Source organism: Danio rerio, chromosome 20 (assembly GCF_049306965.1).
Source record: "Danio rerio strain Tuebingen ecotype United States chromosome 20, GRCz12tu, whole genome shotgun sequence".
Taxonomy (NCBI): domain Eukaryota; kingdom Metazoa; phylum Chordata; class Actinopteri; order Cypriniformes; family Danionidae; genus Danio; species Danio rerio.
The window spans coordinates 24,752,178-24,769,092 of NC_133195.1; the positions used below are offsets into that span (position 1 = coordinate 24,752,178).

The following is a 16,915-nucleotide window of genomic DNA, read 5'->3' on the forward strand; positions in this document are numbered from 1 at the left end:
TTTCCAGTACTGGGTTGCGGCTGGAAGGGCATCCATTATGTAAAACATATGCTGGATAAGTTGGTGGTTCATTCTGCTGTGGTGACCCCTGATGAATAAAGTGACTACACAGCAAATTCATCAGAGTTAAATTCTCGGTGTTGAAGCATTTCAGAGTAAAGTGTTGACGTTAAAGAGTTAGATTTTGATAAATGAATATAATAAGAGTTAAAATTGATTTTATTCAGTGCGAAATCAAGGAGTTATCTATTCCACACTTGGTGGTGTTATTTCCAACATCCGGGATTTCATGCAGCCCCAGTCACTGAAGAATTTTCCAGACGCCATTTTCCATCTGAGGTTTAGAACAGCAACTGGTGAGTCAAACTACCTAAATGTTGGTATTTTACTGACTTTCTTTAAGGAAATACAGTTGTAAACATATTTTTAAGTTAATAACTTTTGAATGGAGTGACAATTTTAAACTTCTGCGGTTCATTCATGGTCGTTTGCGTATCTAGCTTAACTGCATTACTATTGACTTCTTTTCAAGAATGTTTTTACATATGCTCACGCATACATAGTGCATAAAAACATCAATTGTACATGTTCAACACATTTCTGTCACGCTTAATGCTATTTTGTGCGTTGTTACCCATCTGTAAAATAAAATCGACACTTCTCCTTTAATTCGAAGCAAACTAGCGAGGGAATCCCCGGAGCAGCCTAACGTTAGCCTACTCTGCCCGGATGCTAACGGCAACACAGGACGGTTTCCATGAGCTCTAGAGAGTTTCTAAAACATATCTGGTGAGTAAATGAACATGCTTACTTGTAAAAGGCTTCCTGACTGAAACATGATTGTTTGTTATTCGTGTACGTTAATTTGGTTATTTTAAACACCGCGGCCCTTTTAAACTGGTTCATTCGTGGCCGTCCATATTCCGTTGGTCCATAGACTCGTGTGATAACGTAACAGTTACGCTTGAATTATATTAAGTGTTGACAACCATTAAAGTCGGAATGTTAACATTAATGTCTTTAAATGACCGCGTTTGCACTTTATCAGACATTTGACGTTACAGAAGTCTCCCGGAAGTTGCAGGACTAACGTTAACGTTATCCCGCAAATGCACAGAGACTCCCAGATGCCCAAGTAGATGCCCGCAAATGAATGATAATCTCCTGGAAATCGCGCGTCTCCCGCCCGGTCATTAAACACTTTGTATACCCCTCTCCACCGCATCCCTCCCAGCTCTTCAGGTACGTCGCGCGCAAGTCACCCCCACCGCTCTTTAGGTACGTCGCGCGCAACTCATCTTATTGCTCTTCAGGTTCTCATCTCTCCCGCTACCTCCCGCAAATCAACTCTGTATCCCCCGAAAATGACTTTTCCCAACTCGGGATGTCTGACGTTAGTAAGTTAGGCTATTTCTGTAGTCAGGAACATCTTAGTCAAGCTTTTTCTCCCGCATGATATTGTGCTTAAAACTATAGGCTAAACTTAGCATGTACTTTACACAACATTTCCGTTTTATTAAAGACAATTTAGTGCGTTGTAAACAGCCACCTGTCTGTAAAATTAATCATCTGATTCATATTTGAGCAGCCTAATGATGATACAGGTTTGATTTGTAGATTTATTATCAATAATCAACATCTGAATCAAAAGATATCTGAAAAAGTGTGAGGTATACTTTGTGATGTTTATCTCTTTTATCTGAAGGTTATGCATATGTGTTAGATACTAATTTTTTGTTGTTTTTTAACAGCCACAGTTCTCTTTACAATAACACAAGACCCTGTGACGGTGGCTGATTAGAGATGGATGGTGTATTTCCAGAATTGGTGAAATGACCAAGCACACCTTCTTGGTCATATGTGGTGATAATAATGAAGGTATGTTTGATAAAGTTCTGTATTTGTTTCACATAAGCTGAGAGGGTATTAGAGCATTAGAGAATAACAAATGACATGAAGGTGATAAGTTTTGTATTGTGGGTGAACTGTTACTTAAATAATGTTTTGCTCTGCTTTGCACTTTTTCTCTTCTGCTTATCCTAATATTTTAGATTATATTTGGACCTGAAACATCTGCTAGACTCCAGGAAAGGTGGCGTCAATACTGGACCTGAAAGGGCCTAACAAGTTGAATCTGGTAAAGAAACACGCACGCACACACACACACACACGCACACACACATGCACGCACACGCTTACAGAAAACTGTAAGTTTATGAATATTTTTTACACTGTGGCCAATATTTTGGGGAAGTCAGCATCAATAAATGATATAAAAGATTTTAAGATCCTCTAAATTTTGCTCCAAGTGTTGTGTTAAATTCAGGATTCTGGACAGACAGCTGCCTGTTTTTCCAGTTCTAGTCATAGTGGTTAACCTAATTGTTTTTGGAGATCCAACAGTGATATATGTGTTTTTTTCTACTTTTCCATATCCTGTCACCTCAACCAGCTGGGAGAGTCAAGTTGTGGATCATCATGTAGATTTTCAAAAGGTGAGTTTAGATTTCTTGAATGTTTAATTTACTTTAAATGTTCTTTTAAATATATCATAGAATTTGATTGCAATTTGTTTTCAAACATTTTTCTTAGTCATGCTGGAGTCTTGAAGAGTTCTTAGATGAGCATCACCCTATATCCGTGCATCAAGAACCACCAGACGAGCGATCAGCAGCTACTACATCGTCATGGATAAAAAGGTCATCCTGTGGCTGGGAGGCACTTCATTCACAGGACATGCTTGATGAGATTTCCTAGCTCCAGTTTGTTTTCACACAAGTTTACAGCATTTGTACCTTCATTTAAACTGCTGTGTTTAATATGGATGACCAAGGAAACACCAGAAGTGAAAGATTTGCACGCCAAGTTGTTTAAAATGTAATTTCAGAAGAAAACTATGCGTTCAGAAGAAAACTATGAGTGACGATATATTGAACTTTCAAATGGCTCTGATGAAACATCAAGTTTGGACCAAATGACTGAAACAGCCTTTTTGAGCACTGGTCATACATATTTTGTTGATACTGTCTGTACTAATAAAACATTTAAAGCATATTTGACATTGTTGCATTTTAAAAAATTAATGAATTGTTGAAGTGGTGAATGTTTTCAAATAAAATGTTTTTTATTTATAATTTACAGTCTATTTGACCTTTTTACCATATTTACACTCAAGAGAGTTGAATAAAAAACAATATATTACACCAGGCGGTGTTAAATATAGTTACATATTTTAACTCTGCCCAGAGTTAAAATTAACCCTTACTTCGGTGTCAATGTGCCAACCCTTTTGAAAGTGTTGATTTAACTCTTTTTTGAGTGGACCCCATGAGACACTTTCAAAGGGTTGAAATTAACACCCATAGAGTTGTTTTGGGTCCCCATATTTTGCTGTGTAAGCAGAAGAAAAGAAAAAAACCAACAAGTTGATTTTACTTTAAAAAGTGAGTACACTCATTAACTGTTTAAAGTTAACTAACTTTTAAATAACTCTGTGAATGTCCTTGAGTGGCCCAGAATGACTTTCCCAGAATTCTCTGAATAGCACATCACTTTTTATGCATTTTGTTGACATTAATATGAATCTTTTAAGTTGTTTCCCCATCAGTAATGTACATTAGAGATTTATGTTACTTCTAATGTTGATAAACAATGTTTATTTCATGACTTTAATTTTATGCGTGTTACCATACTGGTGTTTAGTAGCTGTGTGAATGACACTGAGCACCTTCTATACACTGATACACTTCACAAAAACTGTTTGTGATGAGCATTGATTTATTATGTAACTTTCTCATCACCATCTTCATATGGCTGTGTTAACGTGTCTATCTGTGTAACAAAAGGTGTGTAGATATTGGTAATTCCAAATACATATATATTACATCTATAAATTATTGAAATATGGTCGTTTACTGTAAAAATGAGAACTTATTTTTACAGTTTTTATCGTATTTTTAACGGTAAAATACTGGCGACCACAGCTGCCTTTTTTACGGTAAATTTTATGGATTTATTTTTTACAGTGTGTAGTTAATGTACTTAAATATTTTTAGGCAACAGGTTTGCTCACCTTTTTCAAAAACTAATTGTTTTAAAAGCAACAGGTTTATTCGCTTATCGCTTAAGTAATAATTTTTTACAGTGTGAGCATGTCTTGACTGCAGCTTTTCTTGCTTTCTGCGAGACATTCAAAACTCTGTTTAATTTACTCTGTGACAAAGATTAATATTATACACATAATAACAGTTTTAGTATTTACCCTTCTTTACCATTTACAACTTTTTCTAAAAGAAAGTTTTATGTTGAAATGATTCTTTAGAGGGCGACACGGTTCACTGCACTGTCGCCTCACAGCAAGAAGGTTGCTGGTTCTAGTCCCGGCTGTTCTCCCTGTGTTCGTATGGGTTTCCTCCGGGTGCTCCGGTTTCCCCCACAATCCGTATAGGTGAATTGGGTAACCAAAATTGTCCGTAGTTAGCATGTAAATGATTGTGTATGGATGTTTTCTTATACTGGGTTGCAGCTGGAAGGGCATCTGCTGCGTAAAACATATGCTGGAATAGTTGGCGGTTCATTCCGCTGAATAAATACTAATTCCTCTGAAATAGAAACTAAGCTGAATGAAAATGAATGATTTTTTAAATTAAAGCTTAAAGGGATAATTCACCAAAAATGTAAAATTCTGTCATCATTTGCTCACTCTATATGAGTTTCCTTCTACTGTTGAACACAACGGAACATATTAAATCTGAAAAACCACCGACTTCAATAGTATTTGTTCTTTCTACTATGGAAGTCAAAGGTTGCAGGTTTTCAGCTTCTTTTTTTTTTTAGAAGATCTTTGTATTCAACAGAATAAAGAATGTTATATAAAGGTTTGGGACCAGTGAACAAATAGAGCAAATTTTCACATTTTTGGGTGAACAATTCCTTTAATGTTCCTTTTTTTTCTGCCTTCTTGTTTTTCAAATCTTTAACAGTGTCAGAGTCATATCATTAATGATTTATCTTAATTTGTTTTAACTTGTAAAAATAACAATTGTAACTATACTTACCACTAAATAAGTATAACTTTTTCTCTTTTAAGTTTGAGTGTGATCAGCTATTGTGATATTGAGCATATGATTAGTGTTATTATATTTATTGTCAATTATTGCTTGAGTTTATGTGAAAGAGAAAAAAGTAAATAAAATAAGTGTAATTGTTCTTATAGATATACACTGTAACACTAAAGTCGGTGTATTTCAGATGCCGTGCTTTCCCACAACCTAACCCTTGAATAAGTAAAATTTTAAATGGGTATATTGTGCATTGATGTGTTTTCATGTATCCAAGGCTATCTCGCTCTATTGTCTGGTTAACTGTAGGTTCATTTTCCCAATGTTTTCTTTTCCAGCCACCAGCGCTGATGACAGAGCAGGAATTGGCACACTGGTCCATTGGTCCGTTGGGATGTGGTAGGCAATACTGTATTCAATTATTATATCATGGATAAAAATACTTAAAAAAAAGAAAAGAAAGAAAGGTTATAAATTTAACTCCTAAAAAAAAGAGAAAACCTAAAAGAGAAACAGCTTTGCTGCCCATTTCACCCATTTTTCTACTTGCTGGACAAACAAATTGTTCACCTCAAATCAACCGACTTTCTATTTGCACTGCCTGTTTTATAGTTTCTTTTATACATGAAAAACAATTATCTTGGCACAAGCAGTAAAGACTGTTGGGAAGTGTTACATTTATTAAATAAATTCTTTCAAAAACAAGTTAAGCCAAACAAAATACAGTTTTATTCAGTTTATCTTAGTATATTTGCAGAGCCATCATCAAACTAACCACAGGCTCTAATCTTCAGCTAGATAGTAACCTTTCTAAAAAATGCAGACATAACAAACTCCCTTTTAAAACTAATCATAAATGAAACAATAGACACTACCAGACCTCTCCTTATATGAATCTTGTGCACAAAACACATAAAATAAGTGTAAATATTCACTGCTAGATTATAACACAAAGCATGTTGGGAACTTTAAACTATCTTTACAAAATGGTTCTCATACAAATGAGTTGAACTTAACTAGTATTCCTTTTAGAGTTCTTAAAGTGGAGATTATTTATTTCCATCTGTTTTATCCATCATTAATTTGTTTTCTGTTTAATGAACATTGATTATACAAATGAATTACATGCAATGCTTAGAAACAGCATATAAATAAAGAACACAAAGAGTTCTCTATAAGGGCTTTTCCATTCCCGCTGCTAGTACGAGTCCAAAAGATAGGAAGTGCTCTCTTTTTCCTGCTCAAAGGGGGAACAACTCTCAACAGAAATGACCAGGGCAGGAAACATGTGGAGGTTGGAGACTCAATCACTAACCCTTTCAATCAAACCCCCACTAAAACAACCAAGACCTTTCAAAACCCATAATGCATCAGTTCATGTTTCCTACAAACAACCAAAAGAAGAATTGATGGGCAATCAAAAGTCTATATTTGCTGAATAAGAACTTCATCCTCACTGGGACACTATGTAAAATTCAATGAAATCAAGTATCTTTTCTTTGTTCTTCTTTCAAGAATTTTTAAAAATAATTATTAAAGGTGCTGTATGTGAGTTTTTGAGTCGTCTAAAGCATAAAAAAACATAATAAGTTTGCAGATATTTAAGAAACATGCCAAGTGACTATTCTTGTTCATCTGAAAAACAATGCTAAAGTCAGATATTCTGCTTTGAAAATCATTTTAACCCACCCAATGCCAGTTTAGCCAATAATATGTCAGCCCCGGGTTGCCTTGTTGGAGAACAGCATATTTCATTCATCATTTAGAAAAAAGGCTCTCAAAGCATTCGTCCGTGACTGAAATGAGTCCTCCGGTGGACAGTAGCAGACTCCAAAATGATATGCAGAGTTGCAGAGTTCCACATGAGGTTATTAATCAGCAAATAATATAAATATTACGAATGTAAACATTAGATGAGCAGGTAGAGCTGCACAATTAATCGTAAAAAGATTGCAATCTCGATTCGACCCCCTAGACGATCTTAATCCAGCATTTCTACGATTCTGTCAATCATATTTTCAAGTTCAGGACAGAAGCAATGGTGGCCGCACAAGTCTTCACATTGTTTTACATAGGTTGTTCAGCAACGTAAACACCCCCAAATGGCATTGAAAGAGTCACATGCTGTATTTATAAGATACAATTCACCTCAAAAATGTAATTTCTGTCTTCATGTAATGATGTATTTGCGACCGTAAAATCGGACGTGACGTGAGCACGCGTGTGCCTCTGAATGAAGTATACCTAAGTGAACAGAACCTGCATAGGCTGTGAATAACAGGTAATAAAGTTGTAAGTAACATTCAGTTTGTGGTACAGAGTGATTGTTTGGGAGCCGCACGGAAAGTGAACCGCTCTTAGCAGTGAAAATGAAACCGAAAGCGCACACAGTGTTGCCAGATGTAGCTGACAGATTCCAGCCCAAAAAGTATCCAAAACCGCCGAAATGCAAATATCCACCCAGTCTTCTGTATTCACGAAAATCACGTCAGTGACAGATTTTAAGCAGAAAATTACAGATTGTAAGCATATGTCTCAAACACAATAATTCAACATCAGAATTATCATCAGCATTAATGACCAGGACCAATCTAAAGTCTGTTCAAGTCCACCATTCCAAGACTATGCAACATTTAGCATTTGAACCAACAGTACAGCTACACAAAGCCTATTGCTGTTTGGGACATTTTTGAGAATAACAATAATAACAGCCCACTCATATTAACCTTTATTTTACATCTACAGAATCATGAGAAAATCGGGATCTTTATTTTAGGCAAAAAAAAATCGCAATTCTAATTTTAGCCAGAATCATGCAGCTCTATGAGCAGGTTACATTGTAACTCCGTGTCCTAACAACACACTGCGTAATGAGATTTGCAATGATAAGCAATTTGGCTGTTTACACCAGATGAAACACGAAAGAAATTTAAAAAGAGCCATTCAGAAGCGCTGAATATGCATTTACCTCTTTAACATTAGTTAATGTACATGCTGAATCACTGATACAGTACGTGTTGGTTTTGTCACAGTTCAATTTCAAACAGTTTATTTATTGTTTCAAGATCTGCTGCTACTTTCAGTAGTATGTCAATAAATGTTAAGTAAAATGGCATTCAAACTTACATTGTTAAAATTTAACACTGAACAAAGCACATGAGGGGTAACTGAGGTGATTTGTGGCAGTTTTCTGTTGTTCAGCTGCAAAAAATTGAAGCTGTTTCTAATATATCAATTCCAAGGGCCTCATGTATCAACGCTGCGTACGCACAAAAACTTTGCGTACACCAGGTTTCACGCTCAGAATCGCTCACGTTTAGATTTACTAACGATGAACTGAACGTGGGAATGTGCGCAGCTTCACGGCAGCTTTCTGGCTGGCGTACGCACTTTTTTTGTGCGTGTCTGTTTTATTTCCATTGGCGACTCCTAGAGGCAGTTGTATTAAATTCTTTTCTACAAAGTGTCTGAGCCTTGCAATGCCAGCTGTATTAGACGGGTTCATCTAGTACAGTGGTTCTCAAACTGTGGTACGCGTACCACTAGTGGTACGCGGGCTTCCTCCAAGTGGTACGCGGAGGAATCGCTGAATAATGAAAGAAACAATTAACACTTTAATCCTTTAATGCGTAATATAACATTGATGTGATCAGCATTGGCTGTTTTGTGAAGCGTACGATCACAGCGCTGTGCTTAGAGTGTTTATTTTAGTGCATTGTGTCATAAGCTGCTGAAAATCTGTTTCCGAAGTTTAAGAATTGATTCTGAAGCGTGATTTGACTGACATGAAAAGTGGCCAATCACAGTCGACCTTGTCTAGTTGCGTGAAACGTAAGGGCGGGACAAAGGCTTTCTGTGTTGCAGAGACAGAAAAAACAACTTAAAAACAAATGTTTTGTTGGAATAATGCTTCTCGGATGTTTTCACTGCAGAGATGTCTAGCAGAGTAATTAAACCGCGGACATATTTCCTGCCTATTTGATGATCTTCATACACGTTTCGCTCTCCGACAGCCAGTCGACTCGCCTCTGACCTGTCACTCCTCTAAATACAGTCTGAATGGCGGCGCGGGAATGAAGGTATTGCGCAATAACTCATTTCTGCAAATGCGGCGAGTGCTTTATTTTAACACGAGAGCGCATTCATGTACGCAAATCGCTAAAACAGATATGCGAGCTCTTAAATAGGCTTTTTTGAAATGAACTGCAAGACCTCTCATGATCGCGTGTGTGCCCAGATTGAATACAATCGCGATCTTTCCACTATTAAAGTAGACATTATTTATCTTTGCTCCTTAACAAAATTTTGTCAAAAGTATTCAAAGTTATCAAATATTTAGAAATAGATTGATACATGATCGATGACAATGCTAATGGTCTTCTTATTTGGCTGTGTTGTGAAGTGAAACTTACTTTTAGCAAAGCTGGAACATTTTTTATTTCTTTACGACAAAAGAATTATGCTGGAAATGTTTCTGGATGAGGTATTTGTGTGATTTATACATTTAGCTGTATTCTGATCTGTCCTAAAGCATTACAGGTCAAAGCAATCCATTGTTAGCCTACTTATTGTTTATTTATCACAATTTACAATAAGGCTCTTAAAGCACTGCTTTAATAAATGTAGTGTCGTCATATTTCAAATACCTCAAGTAAAATGAAGCCATTTGTTTTATTTTTTTACTGACAGTGTACTTGTATTTTTTTACGTTTCTATTTTAGATTAAGATCAAGTGTAAAATAAAATTTACATGTGATGTACAGCTATTTAAGAAACAAATTTGCCATATTGTAAAGAAAATAGTGTAAAATATGTAAATAAAACGCTAAATTTAAATCTTTTTACCATATACTTTAATTTAACCTTTCAAAGCTTAAAAATATATATTTTTAAAAATGGGCAAAAAGTGTCTCTATGGCCTTAAAGATTATTTGGTAGTTTTACCAGTGCTATTGAAAAAGATTAATTGTCATGAAAGGAAAAATTGACTATACTTCCTTTGTTAGTGCAAATTATACATGTAGCTTTGGGATGTAAGCAATCAAACCATTAAATTAGGTTTACACTTAAAAAAAAGTAATTTCATAATGAAAATCAGATTTTTTTTCAAAAATAACCAACTAGTACTTTTTAAAAGAGTAATTTGTACTTTTACCTAATATTAGTATTATTTACTTAAATTTGTGTTATTTTAGCAGTGTGATAGTATTTTTACTTGAGTACAAAAAAGATTTCACAAGCACTTAGTGCAGATTTATTTTATTATTAATATATGATTAATAAATATTATTATTAATGGTTTTTATTTGTATCTATTCCTATGCAATGTTTTATGGGTTGCTGAGAATACATTTCAGGTCTTCAATACATAGCATGTCAGTCTTCAAAAAAACATAGGTGCTGGAATTGACTTTCATTAGGCTGTGCCTGTGTGAACCCTGTCATATGTACATTTAACATTTATTTCAAGATTTGTCTGAAAGTGTATGAATATGACATATAGCCTATATTTATAAGGTCCAAGCAGCATTTCCAGCTTTTGATGAATAGGCTACTATGAATACTTTATATTTAAGTACAGCAGTTTTCTTTTTACTTTTTAAGAACTTTTAAAAACACATTTTAACTAAAACTTTTTTTTTTTATCTGCAAGCACAGTTAATGTTCAGACTATTTCAAATGTTTAAAGTGACTGACAATAATACATATTCTTAATAATAGGATTTAATCTGCATCGTTTTAAAACTGTGCACACCTGTAGCTGCTTAATTAGGCTTACGACGCTATTTTTTAATACTGGTTAAAAAATAGCGTCGTAAGGTGGTACTTGGAGAGATGATTTTTTTCTAAGGTGGTACTTGGTGAAAAAAGTTTGAGAACCACTGATCTAGTAGGTATGTAAGGTTTCCATACCATACAGTTGACCAGCTAAACATTAAAGCACAATTTGCAGCGGTCGCCTGTTTTCCCAATGTAGTCTGAGCAATCTACCGCACACACATTGCTATAAAGACACTATCTGAAGATGAATTTGCATGTGTGAATCAGAAACATTTCAATTCAATAAATGTGCAAATAAAATATGATGCACAAACTTATTGATGATTCCCACTTGTCTTTCTTGTGATAAATAGTGGGCAAAATCTGATATGTAGCGGGTAAAAAAAAGAAGAAAGAGTTCATCAGACGCTGGATTCGAGCCGAGTTTATGCTCGAATGTGTCAATTCATGATCACATGTGTCTTACGAGGTGCGCCACAGAGACTGATAAAGGTATTGCAACATTTTACAGATATAAACCACACTATTTCCTTTTTTAATGCACTCAGTGCAATGTTCAGACCCAACTGTGTTAACCGCATCAGCTAAACTCTCCCACACTTTTTTTTTCTTTTGTTGTTAATTCCGGAGAACAAACTTGCAAATAACACCGCTTTTCTCCGGTCTACCTCCGAAAGCAGCACCTCCATTTCACATTCTGTTCAAAGTTTCTCTTTTTGCTTGATTTTGCCATTGCTTTTTTGTTGGGTTTTGCCATTAGCATAGTCATTAGCATATTCATACCGGGGAGGAGGCAGGGAGGGGTTTTGCGCTCGTGCATGTTGCGCTCAGTTTCACGTTCATTCGGATGTACAAAAGAATATGCGTGAGATTCGGCGTACGCGGTGTTTCATACATCTGAATTTTTTTCTGCGTACGCACATTTACAGCTTTGTGCATACGCAATGTTTTAGTAAGATTTCCACGCAAGTCTTCGTACATGAGGCCCCAGGTGTTGGTTAGAACAAAAAATCATTTAAACATAGAGAATATTCCTTCTATCACGTGCTGTTGCTTTTATTTAGCACACGACTTAAATCAGCCTTTAGCCTTAATTGTCGCACCTTTTGGTCAATCTGGCAACCTGCGCTTGCATTTGTTTTGATTCAGGAATTTAATACCTAGTTCAACCACTGGATGCCAAACTTACATACTGCACTTTTAAATCACAAATTATTGATTTTGTTGCAATTTACAATTTGGGTTGTATAGTCTTTGCAGAAAAGCATCACATGCGAAATACAAAAGCAACATGTAAAACGAATGGATTTGGAACATTTTCACATTGTTCCCCACCTTTTCATGTTCCATTTGTTTTACCGGACCATAGCCAAGGGGGGTTTGGGTGGCTCGAAAGACTGACAAAGGCTCAGAGTTTGTCCTATACAGAAGCTCATTTGTCCCACTTTGACTGCTAGTAAATTGTTAAAAGAAAAAAAAACTATAAAAATAATCCTGTGTGGGTTGTTTCTTCAGCGTGACTTCCTGCATCCCAAATTCTGATGACTAAGAAAAGTTCAATGTGCTTGCCAGTTTGTTATTTGCCTAATAAATGACAGGCTACAGTTTTTAATTTAAGACTTTAACATATTCATATTTTTTCTAATTATATATAATGTGATAAATTTGTATTTAAAAAATAAGTGGGGTTTTCATATTTGTTTATTCTAAACCTTTGGGAAATGGTTAAATTATCATAACATGGTTATGAGGGAAAGTTGAACAAATGATGTCAAATTACTTCATTATTAACCACTTATGTAAACAATACATAACACTTCTACACACTCAAATATATATATATATATATATATATATATATATATATATATATATATATATATATATATATATATATATATATATATATTTTTTTTTTTTGCTCGTTCAAAATACTTTTTTAAAATAAGTTGAAACAACACAATTCTTGAGATTTCATAGGGATAACTTATTTTTTTATGTTCAATTCACATAAAATCTTTAAAAGTACTTCATTTTACATTAAAAACTTCATTTGTGTTGGGACAACACCCAGCTAGCAAAATTCATGTGGCTCAAATCCGGCCCACACCAGACACTTACATCCGGCCCAGATAGCATGGAATAATGGCACTTGGGCAGTCTGCTTCTGTTTGCCAGATCGGCCACAATTAAGCCATAGCAATATCAGATTTCAGCCAGAATTCAATCAAATGAACCAGAACTGACCCTATTCTGGCCCAGATCTGGCCTACACCTTACACTTGCTGGGTGTGGCAAAGTACAAAAATCCCAGCATGCATAGCAGTATGAATACATTCTACAGCTTATCGATGCTCCGGTTTTCATTATTTGCTGTTGATTCTGCTGTTTATGTTGACGTTGTTGATTTTGTCACTTAGTCTCCTGTTTGTGATGTTTGTGAGTTTTGTTCATATTGTTAATTGACAGTGTTATTGAGGTTCATACACTGATTATTAATGTCTCTGTGAGCAGATGTTGAACCATAGAATTTTTTTAGCTTATAAACCTTCATCATTCTGTGGCATGTGCAAGCATGTTATCAAGTTACTTTTAATAATGGATTAAACATTGGTTAACATCAGTGAATTATATTATTTCATCACAGGTTGTGCCTCACTTGATTTTATAGTTTTTATTTTTATTTTTACTTGGCTTGTTTGCTGTAATGAATAAACTTTTCAAACAAAGTTCTTAAGCAGCCCAAAATAACATTTTTTATTAGGAGGTTCAAGGCTATGAGCCCAAGTAAAGCAAACACTTTTCTCCATGATGGTGACTTTAGTCTATGTGGTCCACATATGTTTTAAGATAAATAGGCAGCATTTGCCATATCTTCTCTGTGGCACTTTAGGCTCATAGCCACATTAGCCAGAACTAACTGTGCCAAATATTTGCCAAAAATGGCCCACATTTGTTTTAGGATAACTGGGCCACATTTGCCATAATTTCTCTGGGGCACTTTAGGCTATATGCTGCATTAGCCAGAGTTTGCTGTGCCGAATATATGCCAAAAGTGGCCCACATATGTTTTAAAATAACTGGGCCACATTTGCCATATTTTCTCTGGGCCACTATAAGCTAACAGCGGCATTAGCCAGAGTTTACTGTGCCAAGTATTTGCCAAAAGTGGCCCACAAATGTTTTAAAATAACTGGGCCACATTTGCTATATTTTCTCTGGGCCACATTAAATTCACAGCCGCAATAGCCAGAGCTTACTATGCCAAATATTTGCCAAAAAGGGCACACATATGTCTTAAGATAACTGGGCCACATTTGCACTTACACATGTGAGTCACTTTATGTTTAGACCCAGATTACCCTTAAATGACTGTGCCACATTTTTGCCAACTGTGGCCCACATTTGTCCTCCATCATTTGGGCCAAATTTACCATTTCCCACATGGGCCACATTAGGCTCACATTCAGATTACATTTAGCCATAAGTGCCAAATATTTGCCTTAAATGCCTCGTATATGAACTTGAATCTTTGGCCCCCCTTTGCCATTGTACAGGTGGACCACTTTAGGCTCGCATTCATTTTGTCTGTGCCGAAGGAAGACCACCAGTGCTGCTTCACTGCCTAAAGTGGCCCACATTTGTATGCTATCTGGGCATGAATTAACTGTGTGGAATCCTTCAGTTTTTACCGTGCATGAGATCAGTCAGATATTCTGTAAGTCATATATTTCTGTAAGGAAAAATCACACATCCAGGTTAACGCAACATTAGAAATGTCTTGTGGTTTATTTCATTCATTCATTTTCTTGTCGGCTTAGCACCTTTATTAATCCGGGGTCGCCACAGCAAGCCGCCAACTTATCCAGCAAGTTTGTACGCAGCAGATGCCCTTCCAGCCGCAACCCATCCCTGGGAAACATCCACACACACACACACACACACACACACACACACACACACACACACACACACACTCATACACTACGGACAATTTAGCCTACCCAATTCACCTGTACCGCATGTCTTTGGACTGTGGGAAACCGGAGCACCCGGAGGAAACCCACGCGAAGGCAGAGAGGACATGCAAACTCCACACAGAAACGCCAACTGAGCCGAGGTTCGAATCAGCGACCCAGCTACCTTTTTGCTGTGAGGCGACAGCACTACCTACTGCGCCACTGCCTCGCCCTTTTGGTTTATTTACTACATTAAAATATCTATTGACCAACCATCACTTGTTTTTTTGTATTACTATGCACATTTAGCTGATCCGTGATTTCAGTTATGTCACGCAGGCAGCAGTGACATAATGATAAAATGTAAGGTTTCCATTTCTGCAAATGTTTTCCTACCACTGTACTCAAGCAATTGTGTAACCACTGTAAACAGCCAACGGTTGACCCTAGACCTGATATTGTCCGTCATTCATACACAATACGTGGCCTTAGTACATTGTTTGCCTGGAGATGTCCTGTGTCATACGGCTTACTGTTACACAACAAAAGCGAGACCCCCCCAGTTTCCAGTTTTATCCTTTGGATCCACCCTTGTCCCACTGGCAGCTTCTCTGGGACATTCTATATCTCGGCTTGCTGGAAAAACAAGGGAGGTTACCGGTACTCCGCCAACCTCTTTACCTCCAGAGAGGAGGGAACAGAAGTACTGGTAATTACTGTGGTCTTGTAACGCTTTATAGTACAGGAAACATGGCCACTCAGATTGTTTACAGACAATGGAATGGTCAAAGTGTCTTCCTCTGCTAAATTAATCTGCTAGTGGTTTACACACAAGCCACAAGGTACAGTTTTTTTAAGTTAATCAGATGGCGCTCCAGGTAAGTTTAAATATGCAGGGAGTTGTAAGCACATTCTCAGTCATTTGCCTTTTGACATAGTAGTATATAGTCATAGTCATTGTAGTAGTTATAGTTTGTATAGTAGTTATCCTGATTAAAGATGATAATATAAAAAAAGAAGCTAATTGTCTCTGAACCGCTCTAAAACTCAACCTTGAATGCAGTCAATGGTAACTAAAACAAAGCAATAATGACTGTTGTTTTCTTGTCAGACTAAGAGACTGAAAAGTTTTTAAAGACTGAAAAGGCATTTTTAAACTGCACTTATTGCTGTCAAAACCCACGGGTTACCTCAAGATATTCCTGGCTTTTGAGAATAAGATTTTTCTCATTTGAGTAAAACAATGTCTGTGGTTTGCACAATTACATTGAGTAAAACAAATGTTAAAGAATGACTTGGCAATATGGCTTGCTTTACACTCTCCCATACTGCTGGTTGAAATGTGAAGCAGTCATTTATTTATTTATTTATTTATTTCATTCATTTTTTTGTCAGCTTAGTCCCTTTATTAATCCGGGGTCGCCACAGCGGAATGAACTGCCAACTTATCCAGCAAGTTTTTACGCAGCGGATGCCCTTCCAGCCGCAACACACATTCACACACACACTCATAACCTACGGACAATTTAGCCTACCCAATTCACCTGTACCGCATGTCTTTGGACTGTGGGGGAAACCGGAGCACCCTGGGGAAACCCACGCAAAGGCAGGGAGAACATGCAAACTCCACACAGAAACGCCAACTGAGCCGAGGTTCGAACCAGTGACCCAGCGATCTTCTTGCTGCGAGGCGACAGCACTGCCTACTGCGCCACTGCCTCGCCCTACTATTTATTTATTTATTTATTTATTTATTTTTTAACGTTTAAAGAATTGTTCAAGATATTTAACAATTCACATTTTAAGACATTTAGATGTGAAATTAAGATTTTTTTGTAATAAGTAACTATATCATTGCCAGACCCTATTTTAGCATAGATTTAAAAAGAAATGACCAGAACAGGAAAGCTGTTGTTGCTGTTGCACTGTACTCATAATAATTTTATTTTTTTGACTAATTGGTAGTGAATGTCCGTGAATTCATGGAACCTTGTTCATATTTTTCATGCTTACACGCCACAGTTTAGTTTAGGGAGTAGGATGAAAGACGTTCATGCTTGTTTTACTAAAAAGTCTTAAGTTATGCAATTTCATACGAATCAAACATCTGACTGA

At 36.4% G+C, this 16,915-nt stretch overlaps 1 long non-coding RNA gene across 1 annotated transcript; it reads left to right on the forward strand.

Moving 5' to 3' along the window:
- The first annotated feature begins 318 nt into the window (after positions 1 to 318).
- On the forward strand, positions 319 to 3,134 carry LOC137488642 (uncharacterized). The gene is made up of 6 exons (XR_011007767.2): positions 319 to 356; positions 677 to 789; positions 1,752 to 1,878; positions 2,052 to 2,137; positions 2,453 to 2,495; positions 2,593 to 3,134. It is a non-coding gene; the product is annotated as an uncharacterized lncRNA (long non-coding RNA).
- The last annotated feature ends 13,781 nt before the right edge of the window (positions 3,135 to 16,915 follow it).